General features: G+C 41.1%; 1 protein-coding gene across 13 annotated transcripts in view; it reads left to right on the forward strand.

Moving 5' to 3' along the window:
* Positions 1 to 17071, forward strand: part of DLGAP1 (DLG associated protein 1) — a gene marked incomplete at its 5' end in the record, with an annotated part of 323664 nt that overhangs the window by 8052 nt on the left and 298541 nt on the right. The gene's annotated exons all lie outside the window — the stretch shown is intronic.

The raw sequence follows: 17071 nt of genomic DNA on the forward strand, positions 1-17071 counted from the left end.
ACTTCACATCAACGGTTCACTTATCTGCTTCTCAAAACCATCTTGCCTCATCCCCAACCATCAGGCTGTGTCCCTAGTAACTGCCATTTGGAACACATTAGGACACAGGGAAAAATCGTTTTACTCAATTTTTGTAAATGCATATTTAAGTGTTTTAATAAATTCTTGGACAGAAACAACAGTAAGAGGGGAGCTTTAATTTTTTTTCAGTGAATGATTTATTCTCCTTCAGCCCAATCCTGTTTGTAACTAAAAGGTAAAGATAAAGAGCTAATTACTGTTAAACAATTAGCAAAGGTAAAGGAGGGAATAGAGTGTAAGGAGATGCCTACCAGCTCATTCCTTCATTTGCCGTGACCAATTTCTTACTTCTTTTGTTTAACACTTTTATTTCTTGGGGAACACTCATATGACCAAGGAATGACCTCTTCTGGTTCTCTGATCTTTTAAGTTTAAGAATATAAACTATTATCTTGTAAAAAAAAAAAAAATTGGTTTTTTCCATCTGTTAAAGGTTGGCAATATTCCCTGCCTTGTTTCCATTTCTAAAATAGACTTCTAATTACACTCACAAAATGGGCTTTCCAGGTAAGTATACCTTTTCTTTCATGTACATTGCCACTCTTCTCTATCAGTTGGAGCTTCTACTTGTTCTCCCAGAATTTGGAAACTTCCTACAAAATTCAGGCTTGTGCTATCACAGAGCTGTCTAGGAAGCAGAGTTATGTGGAGTGTAGAGTTACTGCATTTTGTACGCATGTGTCTAGGTCCATATATACACGTTACCTCTGCATAGGCATTCCTGTACCCATACTTCTAAAATATGCATTTATACTTATGCTTTCTTTGATCTCGGATTCATGACGTAAGATCTATTTCAATCGTACCATTTCCCAAAGCCCACGAAAGAAGAATGACTATAAAGTGGGGAAACAGACTTTTCATAGATCCTGCTAAAAAAACACCTTGCCTTGCTTTTTTTTTTTTTTTTTTTTCCGGTACGCGGGCCTCTCACTGTTGCGGCCCCTCCCGTTGCGGAGCACAGGCTCCGGACGCGCAGGCCCAGCGGCCACGGCTCACGGGCCCAGCCGCTCCGCAGCATGCGGGATCCTCCCGGACCGGGGCACAAACCCGTGTCCCCTGCCTCGGCAGGCGGACTCTCAACCACTGCGCCACCAGGGAAGCCCCCTTGCCTTGCTTTTAAAGTGATTATTTTAAATCTCAGACCACTAGTATAAACCAGCTAGGGGGGTCCTGCTTCCTTAGTGTAAGGATAAATCCCTTTCATACAAAGAGACATCCAACAACAATGAAAGGAAATGACTTCTGTCCCTCTCGTTTTTTTTAACCACTGTTAATTATATACTTGCAGGATTGTCAACCTCCTGGCTGATTTTACTCTCCAAGTCTCTAAAACTTTAAGGTGTGTAACGAAAGAAGCAGGCAGACTTTATTTTCTGTTTTTCAGAAAAATGATGGTTTTAGCGTTCCTGAGCCTCCTCATTGCAAGGCCATCCGCACTATACCTTCTCATTCACAAACTCTTCCCTGGAAGGTGGGCGTAGCATCTTTCCACCTACCTATTTCTCACCTAATAATCCCCTTACAGAACAATTGTTTGAGATTATTTAGTCCAACCTACTCTCTCTAAAAGTGGGAAAAATAAACCCTAAGGAAATACCTTGACTGACAAAGATGAGTCATCTCATCAGTAGCAGGCTGAGACTAGCACACTAACTGCCCAGCTACAGCCCTGTTCTTTTTCCCACTATGTCTTCCACATCTATGAAAACTTTTAAGGTTCTTTTCAAAGACTAACTCATCCTTTCTTACTCCATCCATTTAAGGCAGTGGGGTCAAGGTACAAGGAGGCAAAGAATGGATCTGAAAATGAGATTTGAAGCATGGTTTTGGTTTAAAAGGTTCACAAGAGATGAAGACAGTTGTTAACTAAATAATGACCTGAAGTTCGTAATTCTGGGGTTACAAATGGCAGGGTACGATTTTTAACTTCTAAGTAAAAGAAATGGGTGTGTTTCTCCTGTTATCCCTGTCGATCCCTCCCGCATCCCAATGGTTTTATTATGAGGAAACCCTGTACCAACGGAGGACAAAGTGAGCAGAACTGTTCCAAGTTCGGGTGTGTAATCTCTAGGCATTACACTCAGAGCCCTGGGACTGGACTGTGAGGATGACATGCTTCTTTCTGGCATCTTCCACTATCTTGGCAGCCAGCTCCTCTCACCTCTTACCTCACTTTCCTAGGATAAAAATTATTAACATAGCTGTAACCATATTTTTCAAAGCAATATGTGTGTGTGCGTGTGTGTGTGTGTGTAATATGTGACACATAGGACATGCTATATTGGGATAATGGGAACAAATATATTAAATCAGGGTAAGTCTAGAAAATGTGAAACAAATAATGCATAGGAGACATCAAGGGCTACAGGTTGATCTCTTGGTCATTGCTTTTGAAATTCAAAAGTGAGAAAATAGAAGATCTAGCTCTAAAGTTGAAAATGCTGTATGAAACGTTATATAGTGGCATCCATGTGGGTAAAAATGAGCACAATGATACTACATTTGTCTGCATGTATAGTCATACATGTACGTGGCCACTTGCTCTATCATTGCATATTTAGGGCAATAGTTCCTTAACTTTGTGTGTGCAAGAACCACCTTGACGGTGTCTATAAAATGAGGATTTATGGCATTGATCCAAGAGATTCTGATTCTGTAGGTCTGGGATGAGTCCAGTACAGAGATCAATCTAAGGACCATACGTGAACCTGATGTTAGGGAGCTATCAGACTAGATTCATAATTGTATTTACTGAAGGGGGCAGTAGAGTCTAACAGATGAAAACATTGGCTTTACTATCACTACTGACCTCCCACATGACCCTGGGCTCCCTCTACTTAGTACTTCCATTTCTATATCTGCAAAATGGGCATAATGATATGACTCTTGTGTTTGTTAAGGTCTCAGAAAAATATTTCATTTCAAATTTGGGAAAGAAGTAAAAACTATAATGTGAAATGTTTTGAGTTTACAAATCCTCACATGTTAGCGTGCTTCACTGCTTCTTCCCGTGTTTCATATACCACTTTTTCTGTTACATTTTGCTTGGTCGAACTTTCGTTACACCAAGGTTAGCCTGAACATATCCGATTCTGGGAAAGGAAAGCAGTCTCCCCATGTCGGATGACAAGTCTTCATCACAATGTAGATTTAAGGCTTCCTCACCCCATGTGCCAACTAAACACATAAAGCTTTTGTCTGCAGATGAAAAGATCACAAAGGGTCAGTCTTTTGATAGCTCAGCTTCTGTGGGTCAGGTTTCCCCCATGGCTCGGTATTTGCTAATGGAACACAATTTTTCTGGCCTCCTCAAGCTTTCGTGTGTGTTTAGACAAAACCTGCTTTTGTTTTCAGATCTTAAGTCTGTCAAGACCTGCTGCCTTATTCCAGGCAGCTTTGGTAAGTCCACAGGGCAAGTCTAATTAAGAGCAACAGCTATGGGGCTTGTGTACAAGGGGACTCTATCCACTCACCTCCTTTCTTGGGTCTCTGTTGAGTGTTTCTACCAAGGTAGCTTCAATGCGTGGGAGTTCTTCCACCGTTGCTGGCAGATAACAATAGGTCCTTGTCCATCACTCTTTTTTGCTCGTGTCTAAAGTCCCTGATCACTCCTGTTCATTCTCAGACACCAGCTCCATCACAGGCCACCTGCTGGCCCAGGTTGTACTACAGGCATCAGTCTGACTGGCGGCCCCAGAAGTAAATACATACAGAGAGACGCCCCTTTTAAGTCCCTTAAAGGATCCCGACTACTTGTAATCCTTGGATAATTCATCTTTTTTTTTCTTCTTCTTCTTCTCTCCTAACTAGTAGAAGTTCAGCTGGCTTTTCGGTAACTCAGGGGGTGTCAGTGCAAGTAACTGTCATTTGTTTGCAAATGAACCTGAGCTTTCTGAAAATGATTCCCCTGTAAAATCTTCCCCCCATCACACTCCTCCAGGCTTCTCGTTGATTTGAGATTGTTTCCTGTTCTCCCACCACTTGGAAGTATTTCATGGCACGCTGAGCAGACACTTTTAGTCAAAAACGCCTATAAATAGCTGCTTTTCCTGCTTGCTGCCTTCTCTCTAAGGCTTTCACAAAGGAGGTGAACAAATCCACTAGAAACAAGAACTCTCTATGAGGGCTGTGCGGTGACGCTTTGAAAAATCCGATCTACTGGCCAACAATGATTGTGTGGGTCCCTTTGCCATATTTGACTTAGGCAATCACTGCCCAGAAAAAGAAACATTTTATTTCATGCCAGCTGATTTCATGAACTGAACAATCAATCAAAAATGTCTCATATGAGCTTTCCTGCTTCTTTAAAAACATTTATTTTGACTTTCACGCTGCTTTAAAAAAAAAATCCCAAAGCCAACAGCTTTTTCTTAGATTCTATTGGTAAATCTAGGTGACCAATTCCTGTGGCTATTCTGTGATAGGAAATGTGAAACTACTTCCACGTTCCTCCTCCAAACTGGCCTTGCTTATGGAGAGTTTCTCTGTCTCCCATGTCACCCATCATCAGCACCCCCAGATCTCCCAGGGTGGTGTCACGGAACTCCCTGGAAGACTGCACTCAGCTAGGCAAGGCCATAATACCAGCCTTCCCTGACCTCACTGAAATGACCCTTAGAAGTCAGACACATGACATTAATTATACTCCTTCCCTTCCTCCACACCTTACTGAGCAAAGGAGAATTGGGCTTAGCTATTTTATTATATAATTTGGAATTATATAATTATATTATATAATTTGGAAACTGTCCCAAAACCATGTTTACAGCTGAGGAAACTGAGGCCTGGAGAGATTAACCAGCATTCCCTTGGCTCTTCGGTTGTAGAGAGGGGTGTGGGTGTCTTCCTCGGTCCTCTCACCCCACCTGTTAGCGGTCCTCAATCATGGAGCATGAGATCATCATTGATCTTGGTGTTCTGTCTACTCAAGAAGTTCTGCCACCAGCCCTGCTCCCTGCTTTTTCCACTCTAGGCACTGGGTCTAATGTGGTTTTGGTTTAGTCTGTTGCTAAGGTTTCTAGAAAGTACATCTCGTTAAGGCTTTCCTCTTTGTGAACTGAACACGCACAGTCAACACAAGTATGGGAAAGAACTTCAAAGGACAGTTAGCTCAGTGCTTTTGACATTTTTAACCACGGAACTCCTTGTTCATATAAAGCAGAATATATTAAACATAAAGTAGTCCCCACTCTGTATCCATGGGTTCCGCAAAAGGAAAATATTAGAAAAATAAATAAATTTCAGAAAGTTCCAAAAAGGAAGCTTAAATTTGCCTTGTGCCAGCAACTATTTCCATAGCATTTCCATTGCATTTACAACTATTTTCAGAGCATTTACACTGTATTAGGTATTATAAGTAATCTAGAGATGATTTAAAGTACACGAAGATGTGCATAGGTTATATGCAAATACTGCACCATTTCAAAGAAGGGACTTGAGCATCCCTGGATACCAAGAGATGACTGCAGTACTAACACTGAAGCAAGACTAGGAGAATTCAAATCCAAATCCCCTACACTCCCATCCACTGCCCTGCATCCAAGTGTCCCTGAAGCGGGGGGCTTCCAAAGCACAGTTTGAAATTTGTTGCCCATACCTTAAGCGGATCTTAGCTAAGGAAGAGTTTAATGATTGGTGGGGGGGAGGAGACGCAGGGATGGGAGGGACCAGGATGGGGCAGAGGAGGGGAATCTGTATCCACTCTTGATAAACCAACTCTTGACAAGTCAGAAAAATCAGAAAACCCTGATGAAGTCCAAAAGATGTCAGTTAACTGTCCCAGGCTTGGTAAATTTAATTGGCAGCTCTCCCAGGCTGCAGTCCAGCTGCCCTGTCTTTCCTGAAAACGACAACTGAGCATGGGTGCCAAGAGTTCCTGATTGGCTCACAGTATGAAAGCACTTCTTGACTCCAACAGACAAGTTCCTATGTCACCTTCATTCCTTTTCCTCAGCTGTGACCCAGAGAGAGGGACTGACTTTTCTACGAACAGGCAGACCTTTCAGCCCCAGGCCAGTGCTCAGCCCGTACACCATACTGAACACTTCCCCGTCTTCAGCACATGCTTGATGTACTTACATGGGATAATGAACTATGGCAATGATAATAAGTCAATGATGAAGGAGAAAAAAGGGAGAAAAAGAAGGACTATAATTTACTGAGAAATTTCAATAGGCCTATGCTTAACATATATTGTCCCTATTTCTGAAAGTTACTAAGGTAGTGGTTCATACCCTCATTTTATACAAAATGGAGGTAATTAACTTGCCCAAGATTATACTGCTGGTAAGTGACAGAATGGAGATTTAAACCTTGATCTGTCTGATTCCACAATCTATTCACTTCCCATCGTACCATGCTCCCTCTGCTTGGTAAATATTCCCTCTGATCTTTTCCTGACGAATTGTTTCTCAGTGAGAATTTATTTTAATGACAATTTTTAAATGATTAACTATAATTAAAAAACAGATTCTACCTCTGTGATTAGGTGTAGTTTGGAAAGTGGCCATGTTAGAAAGTAACATATGAGATTCATTTGCAAAGTCAGATGTATAATGTAAATTGGAGTAGAACAATATTATTCCATATAACTGGAAAATTACATCTCAGTCTATGAAAGAACCATCACTCAAAGCTGTTGTGCTTATTTTTTTTCAATGAGAAACGATACAGTTTATCCCTTGAGACTGCCAACCTGATTGTAGTTATAACATTGTTAAAACACCATAAGGTTATGTCCCAATTAGAACTGTCTGCCCATTTAATATCCTTTGCTTGTATTAATTTGGGGATGTTTTCTTCTACAAGAATTAACTTCGCTGAAATGGTGAGGAAGGAAACGAGGAATCCCCAAACCCAATTTCTCTATAACAGTGTGACTTTATACTTTTGTCCTTCGGGGAGACCAGATAGTTATCTCCAAGGCATGTTTTGAGCCAGAAGTCTGCTGGGTGCATGAGCTCCACACATCCCAAATTGTTAACTAAATATTTGGGAAGTTCACAAACCTTACTATTTGTTAAAATTATCACAGGTCCAAAGGAAAAGATATGTTTCCTTAAAGGTCACCCTTTAGAATGCTTCTTAATTACTTATATAACAGAATCAAGTAAGCCATGTAATTAATACCCAGTGCAGAGATCTCATGTGTATCAGTTGAAGGTGGCCGGGGGCTACAGATATCCAATAAATAGTGCTGTTAGGGAATGTTAGCAGAGTTTAAACTAAATTTCTATAATAGATAACACAGAACACTCAGGCTTTTGTAATCCATCAGGATAAAAGGTGCCATACTCAGTTATGAATTTGGAAGTCATGGAGTCCTTAGTATCCTACTTTTCAGCTCATTTTGGACGTTTCCTCATGTACATGTATCTCATCACAGAGAATTCAGTGTTCTAGCAAGCCCTTATTTAATGCCCTCCCCCTTTGCTTAAGCCCAGATGAAGTTCATTTAAAGTAATGGATACAGTCTTAATGTTTCCACAGCCTCCACTTTCTCTTGGTTCAATATTTTATAAAATATCCCCATGCATAAGAAGGAAATGTTAATTATTCACTTCACAGGGACATGTAAGTAACTAAGAAATGAAAGAGTTCACTAAAATTAAACCATGCCAGTTTCATCTCATTGATGTTTTTGAACACTGTATTTCTTAGAGTCAACCAGCGATGATTTCACCCAACTGTCATAATATGTAGTCTCTTCGCGTTATCTAGATCATGAGTGTATAATGAAAAATTCTGTTAAATCATTTACAAGGACAGCCTTCTCAACATCTTTCATCCAACCAAGATTTATTTAGCACCTGTTTGACCCACACTGAACTCTGGGAGAGGTGACTACATAAAAGTGGGAAAGGGAAAGACCAGTGTGGGGAAAGGAACAGAACAGACGGGGTAATGACCACCCAGCTGGAGACGGTAAGTAAATGGAGGACAGGATTGAGTCTCTAGTTGATAAGATGATATGGAATATTTTTTTTCTAAAACACTCAAGTTTCCCAAAGATGGAGGATATAGTCTAGTCTGGAGGCCAAGCACAAACAGTTTAACTCTCTGTGCAACATCTCTAAGGACAAGCAATGGTGAGGATGAGAAAGAGCAGGTCCAGACACCCCAGAAGGACATGGGAGGCATCAGACAACAGCCAGGCTGAGCCTGACAACCAGGCTTCTGGCCCCGGGGGCAGTGGGGCTGCCCAGGCCCTGAGAAAAAATCTGGGCAGACAGCAAACCTGCTGTGGGGAAACCATCCTTGCGTTCACGTAGCATCGTGTGCTCGTCCAGCAGCAGGCCGGTAGGATGGGACCGCCTGGATTCTGTGGGGGACAGCACCACACTGTGCCCCCAGGGAACTGAGATGTTCACAGGCACGAGAAGAGCAGAGGGACAGCAAATCGCGAGATAACCCCAGGGAATAACAGATGGGTTTATCACACCAAAACCCAACTGTATCCCCAGCTCATACCCCTGAGGGGGCAACTGTTAGGTAGGAAGATATTTCCTAACAAAGGCATCAGATCCCAAGTAAGGTGAAGACCTCTCGTTATTAAAAATATGTAACGAGAGGCTGGCTGAACATGTCAGGGACAGAGCGAAGGAAATTTCCCTATTTGGGGAAATGAGGGCAGGTGGCCCCCAGGGTTCCTTTCAAATCAAATAGTCTCAGCACATAGTGCTGTGCAATATGGTAGCCACCACCCACGTGTGGCTATTTAAATTTACATTAATTAAAGTTAAATAAGAGGAAAGATTCAGCCCCTCGGTCACCATAGCCACATTTCTAATGCTCAGTAGTCACATGTGACTGGTGTTTACCATATTGAACAACAAAGATATAAAACCTGCCCATCACTACAGAAAGTGCTATTGGACTGCGTGGTTCTAGTTGCTTCTTGTCTATTTTAATATATTGAGTTCTACTAGATTGGGGCTTTGCCCCAAGAAGGTAACATCGTGTTGTGATGTCCCAGCACTCAGAGGTGTCAGAACCAGGCGGTGCCCTGGTGAGAGTGAGGGCTGACGTGGGAATGCCTGTTTTCCACCACCTGCTCACGACATGGCATCAAATAAACCACTTCACCACTCATATCTTCTAGTTCTTCCTTTAGAAAAATATCTTTCTGAGTTATTGTGAAGAGTAAATTCTTTAAAGTACCTAGCGTTCAAAAAGCACAACTAATTTTTGACTAGAAACACAAGAACTAGCCTGGGATTTTGCCCAGATTCTTACCCACCATTTATCAGTATTTTCCACGCCTGGGGCCTTGCTCTGGGCACAGAACATGCAGTGTTTCCCTGGCTCTTCCCATCCGCCCTGGTGCTGGCCCCTCCAAGGAGCCTGCTCAGCTCCCACTCTGCCTTTTGTACCTGACTAACCATGTGCTGCCCAGGCAGTACCCAGCACAGCACTTCCATTCACACTCTGAGCTTTGGTCCGAAGCTCTCCTCACCTGTGATTCTCATTTATGAAAGAGGGCTGCCAAAATTTTCTCCTACTCACATTGATTTGTAAATTACAATGTTGTGGCACCTCTGGGAGCTGCCACTGGGTGCCAATGGATTCAGAAGTTGGCGATGCATGGTGTTATCTGCTACAGCCAGCCGCACGGCTGGTGCCAATCAGACGGGACCCCCTCCCCCCGACAACAGGTACCATTTGCAGGTTACCTGAGGCACTCCTGCATCCCTCACCTTCTCCTGCCTTTGATCAAACGGCAAGAGCTTTCTAGAGAGGCCCTTGGAGTATTCATTATGGGTTATTTGGGGGGCAGTGTTTACTTCAGCCCTGTTCACTGAGGAGAGTGGGCACCTTCCTGCTGCCCATGGAAAAAATCAATGTACCAATGGATGGGTGTCAATAAGAGACTTAGCACACCGTTCTGAGTTGGAAAGAAGAGTCACCTGCTTAGATAAGAGGCAGTAATCTCATGGAATAATAACCAGCACGTACGTTGTAGTCTTCTGTTTTAACGTAACTGGTATTACCAAAACCGTGCCGTCTGGCCACATTTGTTTACTTTCCAAACGTCAAAAGCCGTATTTGCTCACGTTGTTCTCTGAAACCAAGTATTCTTTGGCCAACTTTGAGGCCTAGAAAGAGATTGCTTCAGCCCCACAAGCCAGAAAAATGCCATTGGTGGCAGGCCAGTTGGAAAGCTTGCTTTCCAGAAAAGGCCTTTCTAGAAAAGCTTACAAGCCAGGGCTCCCTAATACAGACCCTCAGAGGAAGAGGGTTTCCAGGCCTGGAGCATCTCGGGAAGGTTACTTATAGTGCCGGGGCTGCCCGGAAGCAGAAGTGACGAGCTTGCACATCTGACTGACTTTGGAAGTAATCCTACCTTGAGAAGACCGTTGGATGGGGTGGAGGAGAACTCAGATGCAGGAAGTCAGGGCACACCTATCCACCTAATTCAAGTGCTCTTAGCCTGCGACTGGGTACAGATACGACATGTAGTCCCCAAGAATGGACTCTAGGGGGTCGTGAACTCCTGAATTTAACACATTAAGGAGGGGGTTGTCTGTGTTCATCCTGCTCTGGAGAAAAGTCCTTAGCTTTTAGCATGTCCCCCAAAAACATAAAGGGCTACTAACAAGTTTAAATTATGATATCCTTAAAATTAGGTAGCTTTTTCCCCAGATGATCCAGCAATCCCACTCCTGGGCATATATCTGGAGAAAAACATAATTCAAAAAAATACACACACCCCAATGTTCATTGCAGCACTATTAACAATAGCCAAGACATGGAAGCAACCTAAATGTCCATCCACAGATGAATGGATAAAGAAGATGTGGTACATATATACAATGGAATATTACTCAGCCATAAAAAAGAATGAAATAATGTCATTTGCAGCAACATGGATGGACCTAGAGATGATCATACTAAGTGAAGTAAGCCAGACAAAGACAAATATATGATATCTCTTATATGTGGAATCTTAAAAAAGGATACAAACGAACATATTTATAAAACAGAAATAGACTCACAGAGATAGAAAGAAAACTTATGGTTACCAAAGGGGACAGGGAGAAAGGGATAAATTAAGAGCTTGGGATTAAAATATACACACTACCATATGTAAAATTGATAACAAACAAGGACCTAGTGTATAGCACAGGGATATAATACTCAATATCTTGTAATAACCTAAAGTGGAAGACAATGTAAAAAAAGACTAGATAGATAGATATAATTGAATCACTTTACTGTACACCTGAAACTAACACAACATTGTAAACCAACCATATTTCAAGAAAACAATTTTTGAAATTAGCTTTTTCCTTAAAAACTTAAAGTTGATGACTTTCCTTCTTCCTTGTAACATCTCATTAGAAAAGCCTTTTGGGTTACAACCTTAGAATACTTTGAGGAATGGGCCATTTTTAAAGAATTATTATTATGGATGCCTATTACCTGAAATAGATAGAGCCTGTGTTGGAACTTGGAGATCCTGTTACAAAGTAAAGGGTGTAATAGGATTTATCATAAAGGAGCTCTTCCTGAGTAATCAATTCAAGTAACAAAAAGTGAGGTTCTGCTGTGTACAAGGGCTGAAGCTCAGAGGAGAGGGGAATTCAAAGATTTGTAAAATAGCTCGTACTCTTAGAGAGTTTGTAGTCTAGTGGGACACTGGGTGGTTAGATACATAGAATACAAGGCAAAGTAAGAAGTAGTATGGAGGTACCTGAACAAGGAATATGGAGGTTGATAGGAAGAAAAATTCCAACCTGGGGTTTAGGTAAGAGAAGATAAAGAAGAAAGGTTTCCGTATTTGAAACACTATGTCTCTGAAGCTTTGGTATCATTTCTTTGGAAGCATATTGGTAGGGATTTCTCTTAGCTTTTGCCCATTTTTACTAATCTCTCAGTAATTTAACTCTGTATCTCCCATGTCTGACTTAATACCTAACAAACACCATTTACGTATGGATGGATGGATGGATGGACGGATGGGTGATGGATGGGTGGGTGGATAGGTGAGTGGGTGGATGGATGGATGAATTAATAGGCAAGTGGGTGGGTGGGTGAGTGGATTGATGGATGGTTGGATGGATGGATCACAGGCAGGAGAGAGGAAAGGCCCAGAGAGAGGGAGAGAAGAAGAAATAGAATTCACAACATCATAGTAGCTATTTCACCAGCCAGCTCAATTCAGAGTCTTGTGGGAGAGGAGTTTAGAAAGGTAAACATCTCCATGGATCAGAAGTCTGGGCACGGTCTAGCTCAGCTGAGTGGCGTGCTCAAGGCCTTCCAAGGCTGAAATGAAGATATCAGCCGCGCTGGGCTCTCATCTGCAGGCTCTGTGAAAGATTCTACTTCCAAATGAATTTAGGCAGATAGCGGAATTCAGTTCCCTGCGGCTGTACAACTGAGGTCCTTTCATCTGCAAGCCAACAAACGTCGTATCGAACCTTTGATCGTGCTTTGAATCCCTCTGACTCTCTCTGCCACAACTTTCTGACTTCCTTTTCTGCCTTCAGCCAGGAGTAAACTCTTCTTTGACTTTTTAATTTTATTTTATTATGGTAACATAGACATAACACCCCTCTTCTTTTTTTTAATGAATTTATTTATTTATTTATTTATGGCTGTGTTGGGTCTTCATTGCTGTGTGTGGGCTTTCTCTAGTTGCGGAGAGCAGGGGCTACTCTTTTTGCATTGCGCAGGCTTCTCATTGCGGTGGCCTCTCTTGTTGCAGAGCACGGGCTCTAGGTGCGCGGGCTTCAGTAGTTGTGGCACGTGGTCTCAATAGTTGTGGCTCGTGGGCTCTAGAGTGCAGGCTCAGTAGTTGTGGCACACGGGTTCAGTCGCTCCGCGGCATGTGGGATCCTCCCGGACTGGGGCACGAACCCGTGTCCCCTGCATCAGCAGGCGGATTCTCAACCACTGCGCCACCAGGGAAGCCCCCTCAATAAATGCTATTATTATTACTATTAAGTGTGAAAACATGGTGGTACCAACATGAACTGAAACAAGGCAGCAGATTTAAGAGACACTGCAGAAGTTACCGTTAGAGGACACAATTTCATTTAGTCAGGCTTTTGAGGAAGTGAAATCCTATAGCATCTGTACTCGTTTCCTCTTGCTGCTATAACAAGTAACTGCAAATCTAGTGGCTTAAACACAAATTTATTATCTTACAGCTCTGGGGATCAGAAGACTGAAATGGGTCTCACTGAGCTAAAATCATAATATCAGCAGGGCTGTGTCCCTTCTGGAGGCTCTAAGGGAAAATGCATTTTCTTGCCAATTTTCCAGCTTCTAGAGGCTGCCTGTATTCCTTGACGCCTGGCTCCCCCTTCATCTTCGGAGCCGGCAGTCACATCACTCTGATCTCTGCTTCTGTGGTCACGTCGTCTTCTCTGACTTTCCTGCCTCCCTCTTTCACTTACAAAGGCCCCTGTAATCACATTGGGTTCATCTGGACAATCCAGGATAATCTCCCATCTCAAAATCATTAACTTAATCACCTCTGCAAAGTCCCTTTTGCCATGTAAGGTAACATTGTCGCAGTTTCCCTGGCTTAAAACGTGGGCATCTTTGGCGAGCCATTATGGCACCTGCCACAGAATCTACCACCTCATCTGTGATATGTTTTTTTAACCTAATCATTTTTGAAACATTGTATGAAAAGTGTGTGAAATTATCTGCCCAGAGCATATCAGCTAAATGAGATCAATGTACGCATTCAGTGGTCCTGGAGACTTCTTCCATGTGGAGATGGACTAAAAGGGCATCAATTTCTGTGTTTGTTAGATTATTTTAAACTATTTGACTATTCAGACTATTTAAACTATGTTAGTCTATTTTAAGCCATTTTAAACTATTTTAAACTATTGGATCTAGATTCCTCTTTGCCTATGTGTTATATATTTGCTGCTTTTTTAAAATTTAGAATGTTTAATATTCACTTAAACTTACACTAAAATGCCAATTCTTCATATCACTTGAAGACATCTTTCCAATGTAAATACATCTAATGTAAATCTATATGTAAATACATACATTTTACACATTTGCAATTAACATGTTGCATGCATTTTTTTGCCTTTTGTTGTACATAATATAATTTTTAAATCAAATACTTGTGAGCACTAACTACATGTCAGGCACTCTGTTAAAGACTGGGCATACAAAGTTGAGAAATACAACTTCTATCCTCAAGGATTTCTTACCATAGTGGGAGAGAGGAGGGATGCTGATGGTAAGAATTTTTATTTTTTATTTTTATTGGAGTATAAATGCTTTACAATGTTGTGTTAGTTTCTGCTGTACCATGAAGTGAATCAGCTATATGTATGCATATATCCCCTCCCTCTTGGACCTCCCTCCCACCCCATCCCCCATCCCACCCATCTAGGTCATCACAGAGCACAGAGCTGAGCTCCCTGTGCTATACAGCAGGTTCCCACTAGCTAGCTATTTTACACATAGTAGTGTATTTATGTCAAACCTAATCTCCCAGTTCATCCCATCCTCCCCTTCCCCACCGTGTCCACATGTCCATTCTCTACATCTACGTCTCTATTCCTGCCCTACAAATAGGTTCATCTGTACCATTTTTCTAGATTCCACATATATGCATTAATATACAGTATTTGTTTTTCTCTTTCTGGCTTACTTCACTCTGTGTGATAGACTCTAGGTCCATCCACATCTCTACAAATGACCCAGTTTCGTTCCTTTTTATGGCTGAGTAATATTCCCTTATATATATGTACCACATCTTCTTTACCCATTCAAAAGGAAAAAACGTGTTTAAAATATATAGAATTGCCTAGGCTTGGAGGTTGAATGACTTGGTTGTCAGGAAAGAGAAGAGTAGAAATGAAGACCAATTTATGGTTTGAAAAATTGGATGCATGTCAGTATCTCCAATTGAGATAGGTAATCTGGGAGAAAAAATAAGTTGGGATGGAAAAGATGATTTCGTTCTAGACATCTTGAATCTGATGTGCCTATAGAATATCCAGTTGAAGGCGTCCCATAGGCAAGCCTTCACTTATCTGAATATTATTTAGGAGGATATTACAATAATTCAGACAAGAGATGATTGTGGTTCAGACTAAGCTAGAAGCAATAAAGATGGAGAGAAGTAAATGTATCTTTCTACCATATCTTTAAGGTGCCAGGTTGGTCAAAAGTCCTCAAGTGAGGAAGACGGAGAAGTGAAGGTAGCTGAAGTTATGTGTCTGGAGTTCAGGAAGCTGTCAGGGCTGGAGAAAGATTAGCTGGGAGTTGTCACGTAGAATGTAGAGGAAAGTTTGAGTGAATGAGATCACATTGGGACATGTATATTAGAAGGTGAGGCAGCACAGACCAGTTTCCTAGGTTACACAGATATCTAAGCACAGACAGGTAGCAAAGGAAAACCATGCTAATGAGTCAGCAAGATCAAAAGAGCGTGGAAGTAAAGGGAGATCAGGATTTCAAGAAATAGGAAAAGTTGAACAAGGTCAACTACCAAAGAGGGGTCGAGTCAGACCTGGAATGAAAAGTCTATCAATGAATCTGGCAATTAAGAAGTAACTATTTAATTTGCCAGTAGTTTCATAATTATCATAATGTACGATTTTGTATACATACATAGTATGCATATATATGCTTATCACTTTAATAAATCCTTATTATTTTTAATGTCTAGCATTTTAATAAAAATATTGTGGCTATTAAAGTATGCTAACACACCATGGTTAGAATACTGATTTCTCAATTATTTCGCATTTGAATTTTTTTTACATTTTTCACCATTATGAATAATGCCTTAAATGTCTTTTTCAATAAAATGTGGACAGTTTTTTCTGGTTAGTATTCCCAAATATTATGCACTCGTCTTAAATTCAAAAAAAAAGAAGGGCAAGTAAATCTTAGTATCTTCAAATAATTTAAAAATTCTGATTTTGAATAATTATTCTGCAGAGACTTGTTTGCCCTTGCCGTTGTTTTCAGATGAAGACAATCACAAACATTTGGACTATGGTCTAGCATGGAACGCACACTTCCAAAGCCAGCATTTCCTCAGTATATTACATCCTGAAGTCCTCTATTGATGCAGCATTATAGTGAATAATCTCCAGAGGAATCTGTTTCCTTTCTCTACATTACAAACCATTTAACGCCCATTAATAATAGGTTTCTTCACTTGCAAATGACTAAAGTAATTTCCCATTTATTAGCTATTTTTGTTGACCTCACTTCACTAGAGATCCTCAATCTAAGTTTTATTTTAGCAATAAATCACAATTCTCTCATCTAATTAACAAAAAAATTGGGCCATTGCCTCAGTGGCCTGCATTCAACCCTATTTTGACTGGAGATTTTCTAATAATATCTCATGCTCCTTTCCACCCCTGTACTTGTAACAGTAGTTTCTGTTCCATTGAGTTCATTCTCTTTCCCTAAATCTCTTTGCCCCCATTCTGCTCTGTTTGTTTTTTCTTCCCTCACATTTCTTTTTTTCTTTTCCTGTATTTACTTAGTAACCTATCCAAATCTTTCACTGTTACAAATGCCTCAAGAAGCATCCAATTACTTATTCAGTAGAAATTCCTGGATTCGCTGGGCCAAAGGGAATGCCAAATGGTAAGGCTTTTTGCACATTACCAAATGACCTCTAGAAAGGGTCCCTGAATTTTCACCCCAGAAGCAGTTTCCATTCTTGACACCCTTCTTAGAAGATTCTTCTCTATCGTGAGTCCAAGCCCAACTCTCTTTCTTTAACTTGGATCTAGAGCTATGTGAAATAAATCAAATTTTTCTTCTACAAGGCAGTCCTTCAAATGTTTGATTAAAACTATTGTTCACCCATAAGTCTTCATTGTTCTATCTTCAAAAGACCTAGTTCCTTCAGCAATTCTCTGAGAATAGGACATCAAGCTCTTTTAGCTGACAACAGACAAATTGTATTTTGCTCCAAGAAAAGCAGCATCTCTCTTAACTTATGATATTATTTTGTGAACAATATTTCAGTTGAATTTGG

The sequence above is a fragment of the Mesoplodon bidens genome, assembly GCF_964165515.1.
Source record: "Mesoplodon bidens genome assembly, chromosome: 13".
Taxonomy (NCBI): Eukaryota; Metazoa; Chordata; class Mammalia; order Artiodactyla; family Ziphiidae; genus Mesoplodon; species Mesoplodon bidens.